This window comes from Camellia sinensis, chromosome 2, assembly GCF_055761805.1.
Source record: "Camellia sinensis isolate YWXY chromosome 2, ASM5576180v1, whole genome shotgun sequence".
NCBI lineage: Eukaryota > Viridiplantae > Streptophyta > Magnoliopsida > Ericales > Theaceae > Camellia > Camellia sinensis.
In genome coordinates, this window is record NC_138962.1 from 19406046 (window position 1) to 19422689 (window position 16644).

The following is a 16644-nucleotide window of genomic DNA, read 5'->3' on the forward strand; positions in this document are numbered from 1 at the left end:
TTCTTCTCCCTGTCTCTCTCAATTTGTGATTGATGGGGTGCGATTTGAAGCAAGAAGTGAAGGGGAAATTTATAGGATCACATGTCAAAAGATTCTAGAATTTTTTAAGTTTTACATTTTTTTTTAGAGGCAGTATGCTAGGAGCAGAAGGTTAGTAAATTTTTCATGAGTCTAACTACTATTACCAAGCCTCGTATGAAACGATAATGCTACGTAGCTCAAATTTTGTGGCTCAAAAGCCTAAAACGACGTCGTTTTGAGTACAGAACAACATAAAAATGGCCAAAACGACGTCGTTTTGGCCATTTGAGCCACTTTTGAGCCACAAAATTTGAGTTACGAGACATTTTCCCGTATGAAATTTGTCTAGTTGATTTTTTTGTTATTTTATAATTTAAAAGAAATTATGTTTAAATTATTTTTGAATTTTATGAATTTATTATTATAAATTTAATTTTTTTAGTAAACGATAGATAGCAAACGTGTGGGCCCATACATTTTTATTATCAACACAAGGTCATATACTACCCGCATGTTAAGAGTAGAGATCCTCTTCTAGGAGTATCTCTACTTAGCTTCCTATTTAGTGAGTCATTGGGTTCATTTTTGAATTTAATTTTGATAATTTGAATAATTTATATTTTAAAATTTGTCGAGTATATCATACATGTAAAAATCAAATTGATCAGATATCGAAAATCACATGTTCGGAACATCGAACTAGAAATTGTTTTCAATGATTTGAACACATGGGTTTCAATATCCGATCGACTTGATTTTTTACAGGTATGATATACTCGACAAATCCTAAAAAATGAACAATTTGGATCATTGAATTGGACTCAAAAGTAGGCCCAATGGCCCACCAAGTAGGGAACCAAGTAGAGATCCTCCAAGGAGAGGATCTGGACTCGCATGTTAAGGGCGGTGTTTGGCAATAATTTTTTTTGACTTTTGGATTAAAATAGAATTAAAAGATAAAATAAATTAAAATAGTTGATAAAGCAAAATGTCATATTAAATTTATAATCATTTAATTTTTTTCTCACAAATATTACATCTAATCACAAAAAAATCCAACCTTTTTCTCAAACACAACTATCTTAACCTATTAAAATAGCCAAAAATTAAAATTACCTACTAAAATAACCAACTTTTCAAACCCCCCTAAGTACTTCATATTAAAGATTTTAGTTTCAGTACTTCCAGTAAGGGAAAATGATCAGAAAGTCCTATTCCAGGGTTTGTTACTCTATTTGGTCCTAGATGTTTTCTAATACACGTGCAAGTCCTATTCGGCTGAACAATAATACAGGGAGGTCCTGTTTTCATTGGTTGGTATGTTTTCCTTGACGGATGTGCCCTTCCCAAAATTGTAGTCGACATAATCGGGATCACATAATATCATATCCCGTTTCGGCCTGATTGTTTTTGGAAGGTGAATCTCAATATTGGTGCAGATGGACGTAAAAAGGGGGAATGAGTTTGTGGTGTGATAGGATTTTTAGGTCACATAATTTCATTTGTTCACAATTGGATTCCGGCGATGTCGTTGTTCCATCTTGAACAGGTCAGGTCGTTTTCCACATATCTTGTGTTCTTCTATGCTATTGTACGTATATGTGTGTGTCTATGTATTTTTGTAAATTAAAATCCACTGTGTGTCTGGTCGACACATCCAAAAAGTCTTTATTATTATTATTATTATTATTATTATTATAGGTTTTGGTTAGAACACCCAAAACCCAAATGTGTGTCGTTGACTCATCCACTCACATATTCAGTTTCAAGGTTGCATTTAGTAGGGTTGAATGACATTTCCCAAGGTAGGCACTGACGTTCAATTGAGTGTCACACATTGTCGTTTTCCATGACGTAGTCTGAATTGTATTTCAGGAATGGAGGCCGATTTGATGTTATTGTGTTATTATCGTGCAGTGAATGTTGCGTATAGCCTGCAATCTCCATTTTTGTTTAGATGTTTGGTTAGTTATTTGTGTGGCAAGTTTGAAGGGATGACCCTGGAGAAGGTTTGTTCGTGTTTCAAGCTCCCAGGATATGACAACGTCGCATTACAAAATGATACTAATATGCATAATATGGTGTGTCTTGCCCGCTTTTTCCGGTTGCAGGTTGTCGATGTTACTGTCAAACTACAAAGTGGTAGGGGCCTAGTTCGTACGAGTTGTGTCAACGAACACAGGGGCGACACCGATTTCAGAGTACTAAAGCAACCATTCAATGGTACTAATGTACACGATGTTGGTGATTTGTTACCTAACTTCTGCCCCGACATTGACAAGGTGTTTCTATCAGCCCCTTAGGCTCATGGTATAACGCATGTGGGGCAAAGTTTTATAGGCAGTGCGTCCGATTTCGATCTGTCCTTTGTAAGTATGCAATAGAGTGTGGGTTCAAGTTCAACTATTTAAAGAATGACATAATTCGGATTACCATGGTGTGCAAAATGCAGAACACGATTGGCTATCAATGGTCATTACATGCTCGAGCCTTAAACGTTAATGGGTGCTTCTACCTACGCAAGTGGGTGAGCGAACACATATGTGGGGTGGTAGTCCGAACAACGAATAACCTGAGGCTTGGGTCAGACTTGCTTTCCTCTGTATTCTCAGACCGTATCCGTGACAAGCCACTCACCCAGCCAACTGATGTTGTTTTTGACTTAAAGAAAGATTATGGACTGGAAATTAGTTACCGCGTTGCGTGGTTGGGTGTTGAGAAGGCGCGATGCGACCTATTTGGTGCACATTCTATTTCGTTCGACCAACTATGTTAGTATAGCAATCCCATCGTGGAACATAAACCCGGGAGTTATATCAATATTGATTACGACGAACACACCCACCGTTTCCAAAAATATTTCATATCATTCAAGGCATGCATTGACGGTTTCAAACGCTGTTGTCTACTACTGTTTCTGGATGGTACATTCTTGAATGGGAGGTTTAAAGGAAATTTGCTAGCTGTCACTACTAAGGATGGTAACCAAGGTACGTGGCTCACAAACTTACAATGACTTTACCATGCACTGCATTCAGTATAATTGCCAAAAAGTGTGCATCGTTTTATTACAGATACTTCACACTTGTGGTTATCCGAATATGCAACAAGAAGTTTAATAATAACTTATTGTCATGTAGGCTTGTTCCCGCTAGCCATTGCGATTGTCGACTCTGAAAACGAGACAAACTGGTCTTGGCTTCTGTAACATTTACGGAACGTTGTCGGCAACGACCGCACGCTTACATTCGTGTCCGATCGCCATGTCGAACTTACTGAATCCATGCCTAACATCTTCCCTACGGCACACCATGCCTTTTTTCTGCAACATCTTCAACGCAATCTGCGTGACAGACTAAAGTATGTTCATAACCTTCATCGGGTTAGGTTAGTGTGTAAATTACGCGAAGGTTGAAATTTTCATTAATTTTGGGAAAACGGTGGCTATGGCATTCCTGCAAGACTTAGATTCAAAGCATTAAGCTAATGCATATTTCAGATGAGTCCATTTGTTTCCTGCACAACTAGTTCGTAGGACGACATCGAAAAATGTCCACACTCCGAATCAATTTTTCACATCTGATGTTCGTTGTTTTCCCCAACACAGAGGTAACCGGTACTGTGAGATGTGCTCCAACGCTGCAAAGTCGTTCAACAATTGGATTAATGTGGCACGACACCTACCGATCGCGCGTTTGGTTGACAATATATGAACCTAGATAATGCAAAAAAGATCAAACCGGCTTGCCAAATCACACAAATGGGCTGGGAAGATATGTCTGAAAGTGGAGTCTCGCCTGCAGAAGACGTATCATAAAGGGAGATCATGGGTAGTAAGCCAGTCAAATATCGATGTTTATGAGGTCCATTCACACCCGTCAGTAGTTGTGGACATCGGCAGGCAGACATGTTCATGCTTCCAATGGCAAATCAATGGGTTCCCATGCCTACACACGGTCACTACAATCCACAAAAGTGGTCGCGATCTTTCAGACCTCGTAGAACCATTCTTCCATGTTTTCGGATTCCAGCAGTCTTACGTTACCAACATTTTCTCAATCCCAACAATCGCGCAACCACCATTTACCACAGAGGACTACATCATACGACCCCCCACTATGAAACGACCACCAGGGCGACCCAAGAAAAAAATGATCCCATCGTGCGGTAAAGAAGTGCAACGAATACGTTGCAGCAGGTGTGGCCGGATGGGGAATCAAAACCGCAAGACGTGTAAAGAACAAATTTAGGTCCACATGACGCCTACTACTCCGCCACATAACCAACCATTCAGACTACAAACTTTATTAGTTTCCATCATTTGAAATAAAACAATAACTACTGCAATTTGTACAACCCATTGTTTTGCACTACTTATTATGCTTCATATTGCGGGATTCATAAGATCCATCATTTTTCCTTTCAAATTTGATTTGTTTTTCTTTCATGCTAATATGGCCATTCCGAGCATGTTAATACACAGTTTGATATGACTATACCTATCCAAACTAGTTTCTGCGAATGTGTTTGCATTGTTACCCATCAGGACATCAACTAACACCCTCACAAATGGAACACATTTTCAGCACAATTCTGCCTAACATAAAAGTTAATATGCACGAAAGATTATTTTTCTTACACATGTCCAACTACAATTTGCAAACATACAATGCTTACATAGTTCTCAACACTCAACGTTTGTTAACAACATCATATAAAGTCCTTCAAAAAGACAATAACAAACTGGGGTACATGTTACGGTTCAACGTAACATCTATGCACACCCACTTATTGTAATGACCCAGGAGTTTTTTTTTTAAATAGTCAGTGCATAATTTAATTGAACAAATTTTTGGATTTGGAGTGCTGTGTAAAATTCTGTGTAAAAATAGTTCGGTTTTGTTTTTTTTTTAAATAGTTCTCATTCTTGAAATTTGTTGAAATTTCTATATGTTGTTCCCATATGAGTCTAGCATGTTGGATAAAAAATTTCAGAATTAAATGATGAGTATTTATTTTATGAAAATTTGCGGACTGATTGGCATTCGGTTTAATTTATATCAAAATTTTGTTATTTAATTTTTAATGTTCAAATTAAATTGAAATTTTGTTATTTTTTTATTTAATTGTGTCTATTTTGGTATATAATTAGGCCATGTTTGGCTTATGTGTGAGAATTTAATTCAAGACCCATAGCTTAGATTCAATTTAATTTGAGTTTGTTTATGACTCATATATAACTGTTTGGTTTTTTTTATTATTATTATGTGATTGGTAGTGACCATATTGGGAGTTGTAATTATTTATTATATATGATTATAATATATATTTGAAAGTTGAATTTATAATGTGTATCATACGATGAAAAATTATATATTTTGTAGTGAATGAAAATGTGTATATATTTTATAGTGAGCAAAATATTACATTTTGTGGTATACAAAAATATTATATTTTTATGGTGAAAAAAATTATATCATTTTATATTATAAAATTTTAAGATATTATTACAAAATTTTAAATAATACAATTATCAAAGTTGATGACAACCCATGTGGCGCTACCCTTCCCCACGCCCCTTTACTTGACTTGCTTGCTACTCTTTTCTTTTGCTCTTCCTTTATTTTCTTGAACAGAGAGCTCCTACTCTCTTTCCCTCCCTCTCTCTCTCTCTCTCTCTCCCCCCTTTTGGCCCCCATTGTTGGCTCAACATTTGAGCTTCAAATGGGAGTCCTTAGAGTGAGATTTTGCAAAAACTTTGTAAATAAAAGTCGGAGAGCTCGTCGTAATCTTCGCAATGGTAGTTTTAGATTCATGATTGGGTAAGATTTGCCTACCAGATCTGCTCTTCTTCATTATTTAAGGTAGGGTTTTCTCCATATTATTACTTTAAAATCCATATTAGGGTTATTTTGGAAAAATATATCATGATAGGAGTTAAATCGTGTGTATATTGTTTATGATTATGATTGGTTATTTTATTTGTCAAAAACCATGTTAAAATGTTATTCCATATTTGATTTTGAAATTTATTTGAGAAAATCAGTTTATGTTCATGAACACAAGTAAGAACTATCAAGTTGGAATTAGAGAGTGATTTTGGGATTTAAAACCTCTAGAGGGTGTTATGTTCGTGACATTTGATGAATATTAATATATAAATTGTCATCTTTGTTTATTTATTTATTTATTTTTTATGGAAAGGAAAATATAAGATTTGAGCTTTTGAACTTGAAACTTTAAAAGGTGTACTCTTGGGTATATTTTTAGATTTTTTGATGTAAATATCATGTTGATTAGTTAATTTTAGAAAAGTTGTGAAATTATTATTTGTAGAGACTTGGGGAAAATTGGCTAGGCATGAAATGTGGGTATATTTGAGAGATGAGACGTGAAGTTATGTTTGGTGTTATTAATTTGGAAGATGGTGAATATAATGAACTTACAAATTTGATGAATTAAATCAGTTTGATTAATATTTTAAATCCTTCGTAATTAAAGGGGTGTTATTGGGTTTGATTCCTAACTTTTAATATATGAGACTAAAAGTGATAAAGTGACCATATATGAGATTTGGAGAAATAAACGAGATTAAGTTCATGAGGTATAGTATTTGGTCCCTAGTTTTACTAGTTAAGTTATGTTATTTTAATATTACCTCAAGTTCATATATGAGATATTTGAATGATTTTGACGGTCTTTAACAAGAAAATAAAATAATGTGATTTCAGCTCGTTTGGAGCAAATGGATGAGTTGGATTAAAGCAAGAATGCGTTATCAAAACTTTTATTTTATTTATTATTTTTCTTGGTTTAATTTGATGAGGTTGATGTTGATAATTGGAAAGTGAACACTCGTGTTATATGTTACAATTATAGTCAAGAGAAGATTTTGATATAATTGATTAAGTGTTAAAATATTCACTTATGTTTATTGAGAATTATGATTTAACTTGAAGATCCCGAGATTTTACTTGCATGAGAAAAATGGGAATTTGATTCTATTTAATATTGGGATGGTAATGAGTTTTGGAAAGATTGTAATTACATTTCATTGATAAAGTGTGTGAGTTAGGAATTGATGAAACCTTGTGCTCGCTTTTGTGTTATATGTTATTGAACCTATTGTTTAGAAGTTTGGCTTTAAAAAGTAAAATATGGATTGTTTTCAAGTGTTGGGAATCATGAGGGATTCCAAGTTATGGTTGCATGTTGGATTGTATATCCATGTTGTTATCTTTTAATTAATGCATTAGAGAAAACTATTTTTAGCTATCGGTGGAGGATAGTATTGATTGTTGTAAAAATTATATGAGAATTAGGTGAATTGAAACTAATCTCTGGTTGGTTGTCATTGAATATGACTACGTTTTAAATACATTGTACATGTATGATTTTTTGGGAGGAAAAAGGGGATGTACTCCATTGTTTGGGAGGAGATAGGAGATGGACTCCATTGAAATTAAGTTGGCCTGTGTGTCCAGGGTAAAAGTCCCAAAACCGCGCGTATACATGAGTGCCGATCTCGTGGACGAAATTTTCGTAAAATGGCAATAGATGTATTTGTGTGATAGCTATATTGGTTAGAGACCCACTGAGTTATATTCTTAGTTTGGTTGATTGAATGAAATGGACATGACTAATGAATTGAGATAAAATGAATTGTGATATAAATTGAGCATGGCATCGCATTGGTTTTTGAAAAAAATATCTTGTTGATATTGAAGTATGTTAATTTATTTAAGTTAATAAGTGTGGTTAATTTATTAAACTTGAATTTAAGGAATTAGGTAATAAAATCATAAGGTTATGGCATGGTATTACTTTATATATATATCTATTTGGTATCACTGTATGGCTAGACCCGCATGTGTTTTAACGTTATAATATGAGATTGTTTGGTGAGCTAGTGGTTTGCTCACCCCTTACCTGTACATGTGTACATGGAATGTTTCAGACTTAAGGATCAAACAACAGGTTTTACCTTGACATGGTTATAAAGTGGTGATGAGTCGTAAAGCTTTTTAATTGTTTCTTTGACTGAGTTCTATGCTTTGTAAAGGGAAACACGCTCTTATTTATTGTAAGCTTTAGGGCATTTCTTTTATTTGTATATAAATGACACTGTTGTATAACGAGAGGGAATATGTACATTTATTTATTCATCACTTCATCAAATGATGAATTATCATTTGTAAATAGACTTAATTAATGAATCTTAGTAATGTTATTCGAGTAATAAAATACAAGGCGTGACACTTATGAATGCCTTATCAATCACTAATTCGCGGTATAAACGTGCACACGTCCATATCAACTGCCACATTACCACTTAAAGTGTCATACATTACTATCAAATATGCAACTGCATACTCTGTCACACCACGCGCCCTAACAACTAATCACACATACATCGGCAGAGCATACCACTCACACACAAATAATTCTTACATTACAAATGCAAACCCAGTACACAACACACAATCATTAGCTCAACGCACATTACAAAACTAAAATGGCCACATTTTTTATTTAAATAACATGAGACTGCCATGTCTGACATGACACCAAAAACACCACACATGGTCAACCAAACTACGCATGCTACCTATCTCCTAAACATAACGATGTAAACATCCATTCCATGTGTCACGAAGCAAGACAAAAACCATATGTCAAATGTAGACCAAGATTTCAAATTGACCCCAAGAAAAGAAAAGAAAAAAATTCATAGTTCAGTTGTTGATCAAATACCTGTCAATCATGCTAAACTACTCACAGATTTTCGACTCAAAGCATTAGCTGCCACATTGGCTTTCCCTGGATGATAGTGTAACTCAAAGTCATAATCCTCCATAAATTCCATTCACCTTCGTTGTCATAAATTCAAGTCTTTTTGAGAAAACAAATATTTTAGACTCTTATGATCAGAGAAAACCTCAAACTTCTCATCATGCAAGTAATGCCTCCAAATTTTTAAAGCAAAAATCACCGCTGCTAATTCTAGATCATGGATGGGGTAATTTTTCTCATGAGTTTTCAATTGTCGTGATCCGTAGGCCACAACTTTTCCCTCTTGCATCAAGACACAACCAAGCCCATCCCCGGATGCATCACAATAGACAGTGTAATTCAAACCCCTTTCCGAAATTATCAAGACCGGTGCGGTGGTCAATCTAGTCTTAAGTTCTTAGGATGACTTTTCACAAGCCTCACTCCATACAAATTTGATACCCTTTCTAGTCAATCTAGTCAAAGGTGCGGCCAGTCTAGAGAAGTCTCTTACAAATCGTCGATAATACCCCGCTAATTCCAAGAAACTCTGAATCTCAAAAACATTCTTGGGTTGTTCCCAATCATGTACGACATCTATCTTTGAGGAGTCTACTGTTACTCCCTCTCTAGACACTACATGCCCCAAAAACTTCACCTCGGTTAACCAAAATTCACATTTCTCAAATTTGGCATGTAATTGGCGTTTCTTGAGCAATTCAAGCACTACCTGTAATTGAGCCTCATGTTCCTCCTCAGAGGTCGAATAAATTAAGATGTTGTCCACAAAAACGACCACAAAACGGCCCAAGTATTCCTGAAAAATTCTGTTCATCAAATCCATAAAGGAAGCAGGCGCATTGGTTAACACAAAGGGCATTACAAGGAATTCATAGTGGCCATAATGCGTACGAAAGGCTATTTTCTGAATGTCCTCCTCTCGGACTCTCAACTGATGGTATCCCGACCTCAAATCTATTTTTGAGAAGCAACAAGACCCTCTAAGTTGGTCAAACAAATCATCTATTCTGGATAGAGGATACTTGTTCTTAATTGTAACTCTATTCAACTTGCGGTAATCAATACACAACCGTAATGACCCATCCTTCTTCTTCGCAAAGAGAGCCGGCGCTCCCCAAGGCGATGTACTAGGGCAAACGAAGCCCTTGTCTAAAAGTTCTTGGAGTTGAATCTTCAACTCATGCAATTCGGCGGGTGCAAATCTATACGGTGACATGAAAATCGGTGCCGTGCCAGGCACTAATTCAATGGAGAACTCGATCCCCCGGTAAGGTGGTAAACTAGTAAGATCTCCTGGAAAGACATCTGGGTATTCACAAACTACCCTTGGTAACTCAACACGAACCCCGTCACTTTCACTATCCAAGAGAGTTGCAAGAAGGCCACTAAGCTTGCTCCTGCTACGAGGGTCAATAATTGGCGACAAGGCTCTATTAACTTGGTTCCTCAGAAAATAGAAACGATCACCACCTGAGGTGCAAACTGTAACTCTCTGACGGTAACAATCTATCACAGCTTCGTACGAACATAACCAGTCCATGCCTAGAATGATATCAAAACTTAACATGTCTAGCAATATAAAAGCAAATGGAAGTCGATGCCCTACAACTTCTATCTCACAATCATGACACCCCCGGTCTAAATCAATTATACCCCCAACAGGTGACTTTACTTGGAGCAGAGACGCTAACTGTGCCACATCTAACCCCAATGCAGAAACAAGTAGATATAAATGTATGAGATGCACTCGTGTCTATCAATACATTAGCCAAAGTATTACACACAACAAAAATACCTCTCACAACTGAGGTTCCTGGTAACTGCTCTAGTGCGGTAACAGCATACACACGCCCCTGTGGCCCCTGATGAACTTGCTCCTCTCTCAAAGCATAGGCCTGATGTACTGACTGAGCCGAAGTGGCTTCCTAATTAGCTCGTGAAGCCCGAGCTGAATGAGCCTGCTGGTGGCTCTAAGTCTGCTTCGATCTTGATGCGCTAGATGCGTCTCCCAACTGAGGGCAAGTTCTCTTCATATGCCCCGGTTGACCACACTGATAATAATTAAACCCTTGACCTTTATTTTGAGACTGAGATTGGCTTTGAGATCGGTTAGGTGGTGGTGGTAACATCAACTGTCCTCCTTCCTTCTGTCGGCAGTCATAGGATTTGTGACCCTGTTGGCCACACTTGAAACAAGAGAAGCCACTCTGTGTACTCTTTCCCGAGCTCGAACTAGGCAAAGGAAAAGTAGATCTAGACTGTTGTGGTTGAGACTGGGATGAGAAGTTACCCCTGCTTCTCTTATTCTGCCTATAGTCTCCTTGAGACTCTTGGCCCCTAGGCCTCAAACTCCGAAGCCTCTCCTCCTCGGCTTGTACAGAAATCTCAACGTATGCTGCCGACTCTACAAGATGGTCATAGTTCCGAATCATGTTCTCAATAATCTTAAAGAAAATTTTGGTTTTCAACTTTTTCTCGAATTCAATGCAACGACGCTCTTCCGTTGCCACCAACTCTGGTGCAAACCTAGATAAACTAGAGAAGACTGCCTCGAACTCGACCACGGTCATGTCGAGCTGTTTAAGGTCTTTGAACTCTTGCCTCAATCTCTCCCTAGCAACGGGAGGTAAATACTTATCTTGGAAAGTTACCATAAAGGCTTCCCATGATGGCTCCACCCTACCCTTGGCATACTTCCACCACTGACCCGCATCCCCTTTGAGGTAGTAACTCGCTAGGGTCACCCTCAACTCGCTATCATCTATATGAAGCATCTCGAACGTCTTCACAGTTTGTTCGAGCCACTCATCCACTTTCTTGGAATCGGGGTCACCATGGAATTCATTTGGTTTGGCCCGTAAAAACTCTCTAGTAAGGAAACTTGTCCTTGACTCCACGGTGTTCTCTCGGGCTTGATTCTCTGCCCTTAACAAGTTGATAGACTCTCTTAAAGCCCCTGCCATTTCTCAAGCTAGGGCCCCATTGCGGCTTGATCTGCTTGTTCCACCTGCTCGGCTACATTAGCTTGGCCTTCTTGCTCGGCCATATTAGCTTGGCCGAACCCTTCTTCTTGCACTAGAACCCTATGGACCGGTACCTCATGCACACCTCGGCGAGCCTTACCACGCCTCCCGCCTCTACCACCACGGACTTGACCCCTTCTTGACATCCTAACAAAGGACACAAGAGAAATAATTTAGCACATTAACCTATACGTGCCCTCAGCTTGCCTTACATGTTTGATCAAAATAATGCTATATATTCCTCTACCATATAACAATTAAATTTCACCCCACATAAGCACTTAGTCATGTAAACACATACGGATTATACTCTTATGATGAGGTTCGTCCCACGAAAAACCAAGAATTCTTAGTAGAATGAGTATTGATCAAGTACCCTTCTAATAAGACCTCAAGGAATTTAACAGGCGCAAACAACATCCCAAAAGTTCAATCCCATACCCATTTAGTCATATAAGCATGTTATCACATAGTCACAAAATGCATAACACTTCCTAAGCATGCTATATGAACTCATTGTGGTTAAACAACCACTTCTCACGAGCTCCAATATTCAAACCCAGTAGCTCTGATACCAAGTTGTAATGCCCAAAAAAAAAATTGGGCATGATATATCTATTTATGCAACAAAACCCACCTGATAGACACACACATACACACATGTATATAGCAAACTAATCCATACACTTATTTCTATTAAATCCCAAATGCCAAATACATGTTGTTCTCATCTCAATGCTTCAGTTCTAATCCCAAACATGCATTTTACAACAAATATGAAATGGAAGCCAAACAGATAATAAGTGCCCTACAGGCTTACAAATTTATCCAAGAACATTCTTGGTTACACAAAATAGAGTTTCAACTCAACACAAATACAGCCCTTGGCTTACAAAACAGAGTCACGCAAAATGAGAGCATTGTACTCCCAACACACATACTTCCACGCCACTAGTTGGGTGGAATCACCATATCTTTTCCTACACAAAAATCCTGTAGGGTGAGCATAAAGCCCAGTAGAAAATTCTTAACAAAGTATATACATTTTATACAAGTCTCAAGAGATGAAATGCACATGCCAGGCTATGCCCTTTTTGAAGATAAATTACATTTTTCATCTTTTGAAAACCATCATGCTCAATGATATCATACAATTTCAATTGTTCAAAACTTAACAATTTATTTCAAGGGCGGTAAATACGTCTCTGGTAATCCCTAGGCCGGTGTCTACAAGTAGACTATATGAGTACTACCAAATTGTTATTTTTACTGGTATTAACCGGAAGGCTCAACACCTATCCGCGTGGATTTTTCGGTCTTTCACTCCGGACCCGAAGGCCAACTTATTCTACACCACCTATCAAGACTTACCAACATATTTACCCCAAAACCATTTCATGAAAACTTATTTCTCAACATTCTTTTCACAATGCAAGTTTTCAAATCAACCTTCAAAGTCTAATGTAATAAAATGAAATGATATGCCAATTTCACAAGATAAACATAAATACTTTTATTTCAATTCATCATCCAAGGAATAACACAATTTCCTCTTCTCAAGTATTTTCAACAGTTTAGTCATTTCAAGACTATATCAACATTCTGAATAACCATTTCTAAAATGAACAACAATTCTCATAATCCACAAAATTAATCATTTATACAAATATAAATAAGAAATTTTCTAAATAGTATTTATTTTGGCACACAAAATTAAATATAACAATATTACTCATGGACTTTCAATCTCTTTTAAAATCCCCAATTTCTAAGTTTTCTCACCAAACTACACAGCTCAAATCTTTTGAAAGACAACTCTCGAAAATCATCTTTTCTTCAATCAACAAAGATCAAAACCCATGAGATTATTTTAAAAGAACAAGAGACAAACCCACTTTCAAAATCGCTCAACTTCTTAAATCAAAATAAATTTTCAGAAGCTATCAAAGGATGATTTCGAAAGCCATCTAGATCTTGCAAATATATATATATAACTCAAAAAAAATCCCTACCTCAAGTTTTGAAGAAGAAATGAGATGAAACCCCTAAAATTAACGGTGTCGAAACTCAATCTTCACCGCACAGAATGAAGCCCTCAAGGTGATGACCAACTTTGGTGAAAAACTTAGGCTTAAGTCCCAAAAGATTTGGAGAAATCAAAGAGAGAAGGTGACTTTTAGAGAGAGAAGCTCTAGATCAGGATAGAGAGAGAGGGGGCTATAAGAAGTGATATGAAACCCTAATTTTATGGACTGATATAACATGGTCCGTTCGCACGTGGAAAGTCCCGCTCGATCGTCAAATACACTTTTCTGTAAGCAATTTCGAATGCATTTTGCATTTTTGCTTTCGGGTCAAAATCGACCCCGTAAGTTGACCGCGTCAAAATCAATCCCCGACCTGCTCAGTCGAAGTGGAAAAACATGAAAGAATGGTCAAAACCGGAATCGCTACAAACACCCCCTATGATATTCATTTTGCCCCACCATGGGATTAGCCACCCCTTCTATCTAACAATAAAAAATAATCCTCCCATCCCATTTTGTCCTGTGCCATATCTTACTGATTTTTGGGTGTATTTGACTGTATTGTATATTACTGATTTTATTTTCCCCATTATGTTAACCACTGAAAAGTTTGGTTAAACTTAGTAGGTGTTTGGGAAGTGGGTTTTTATGTAGGTTTTTTTAGTTGTAGGATATTATTGGATAAAAAATTTTTAGTGTTTGGAAAGATAGTTGGATTTTTTTGTGGTTGGATGTGATGTTTGTGAGAGAAAAAGTGAAATGATTATGGGGTTGGATGTGATATTTTGTTTGGATCTGCTTTTTTTGGTTTTGCAAAACTTTTGTCTTTTTGTGGAAAAAATGAGAAAAAAATTTGGGAACCAAGTTCCCAAACACCACTTTAGTAGTTCCATGAATGGTGCCTCTAGGAATGGATTCACATTATTCACATTATGCAGGTCATGAGGAGAATTGGCTTAAAATACTCATACTTGTGCATTTGATATTTGCTATTCTTATGTTGTTTGTTTTTCCTTTTTAAATTATAGTAGGATATTTATGGTCTGTATCATTGTGGACATTTAAAAAATTGGTTTTTGTACCTGTTATTTACATTGTGAACATTTAAAAAATTGGCCAACATCAACACTGATTGTAATAGTTTAATGACGAGAAATTATTTTTGCAGATGTCAAGTTCAAGTGTCAATGGTAGTAGTTCAGATCGGTTGACATACTTGAACAAAAATTGTCCGAGATGTAATAAGAAGGCCACCATTCGAATTTCCAAGACCGATCGAAATAAAAATAAGTTATTTTACTCTTGCATTGATTGTGGTAGTTTTATTGGATGGTGCCTTCCTATCAATTCAGAATGTAAAGGCCATGAAATTCCAAGACAAGCACAAGGAGAAATGCCAACTGTCAACGAACAACTTCAATTTATGACCGAACAATTACGATCTATTACCAAACACCAAAGATCAATGACAGAACAACTTCGAATTCAAAGCTCAAAAATGCAATATGTGTTGTTTGTGTTGATTGTAATTGCTGCGTTAGTACTTATGAAGATGTAATAATATATATATATATATATATGCAACTTAGAAGTAGAACTAGAAGTAGTAGCATTAGAAGAAGTAGAAGTAGAGGTAGAAGTAAAAGTAGAAGTAGAGTGAACACTACTGTTTTACACTCAATATGTATTGTACCTTTTTTGAGTTTTGTTGGCTTCCAATATTGGTTATGTATTGCATGTGTTTGCCATTTGAGATGCTCTTGAATCTTTGATGTCAACAGATTGATGTTGAACACGTGTTAGCCATTTGAGATGCTCTTGAATCTTTGATGTTAACAGATTGATATTGAACACGTGTTTGCCGTTTGAGATGCTCATTTATTTGAGTAGCATCACTGCCTTTACTCCTCGCAGAGTAATTCCAAGCCTGGGAGAATGATAGAGATCTTGAAGGAAGTAATAATTTGAGAGCTTAAAAGAAGACAAATTTTAATTTGTTTATGATTTTATCTATTATAGTTTTCTTAGGATTAGTTTTCCTTCCCTGCAACTCTTTCTTTTCCTTATTGGTTCTATACCATCTGGAGTATCAAAGCTGAATGTGTTGTTCCTCTGGGCAAATGTGAGTCATACTAGGAAAATTCATGAATTCAATGAGTTTGTATCATCCATATAAATCTCATCCAATACCAAACTAAAAGATAATCTGGAACTCTATCTTCATATCTATAAAGTGGAACATTTCTTCGAAATGGCACATATTTCAGAATTTGGACATGGAAATTTTAATTTTGTTATCATCAAGAACCACATGCTCCACATCAGTAATCGCTAAGAATCTATCTTATTTCAGGTTAGCAGAATCATCTCCTTCTAAGCATAGTCGTGCTATGCTCCCACATCAGTTATCATTATACCTTAATGCAGCAAAACCACAGATGCTATGCTCCCTCTAAGCATCAACCAGAATGGACATAAAATTCCTCTCACAGAAGCCATATTTCACAATTTAACAGCCAGTGATGTAACATGCTCAATACAAGAGCATTATTATCAATAACACTAGGGTAAAGCTCTAGACAAACCAACCCTACTTTACCACCATATTTCCATCTAGCTTCAAAGAAGACGCAGCTTAAAGACCACTGCCCAATTAAAAAATACTTCAGCAAAATATAAACTTAATTTCATTAACTTTTTACTCCATGAACAGGAACAATAAAATAAAGACCATTGCCCAATATGATGAGACAAAGGGTCAACAACTGTTACACTATGCA

At 36.5% G+C, this 16644-nt stretch overlaps 1 long non-coding RNA gene across 1 annotated transcript; it reads left to right on the plus strand.

Annotated features, from left to right (window-relative positions):
• Positions 1–5667: 5667 nt before the first annotated feature.
• LOC145819501 (uncharacterized) lies at positions 5668–15597 on the plus strand. The gene is made up of 2 exons (XR_014360250.1): positions 5668–5885; positions 15033–15597. It is a non-coding gene; the product is annotated as an uncharacterized LOC145819501 (long non-coding RNA).
• Positions 15598–16644: the final 1047 nt, after the last annotated feature.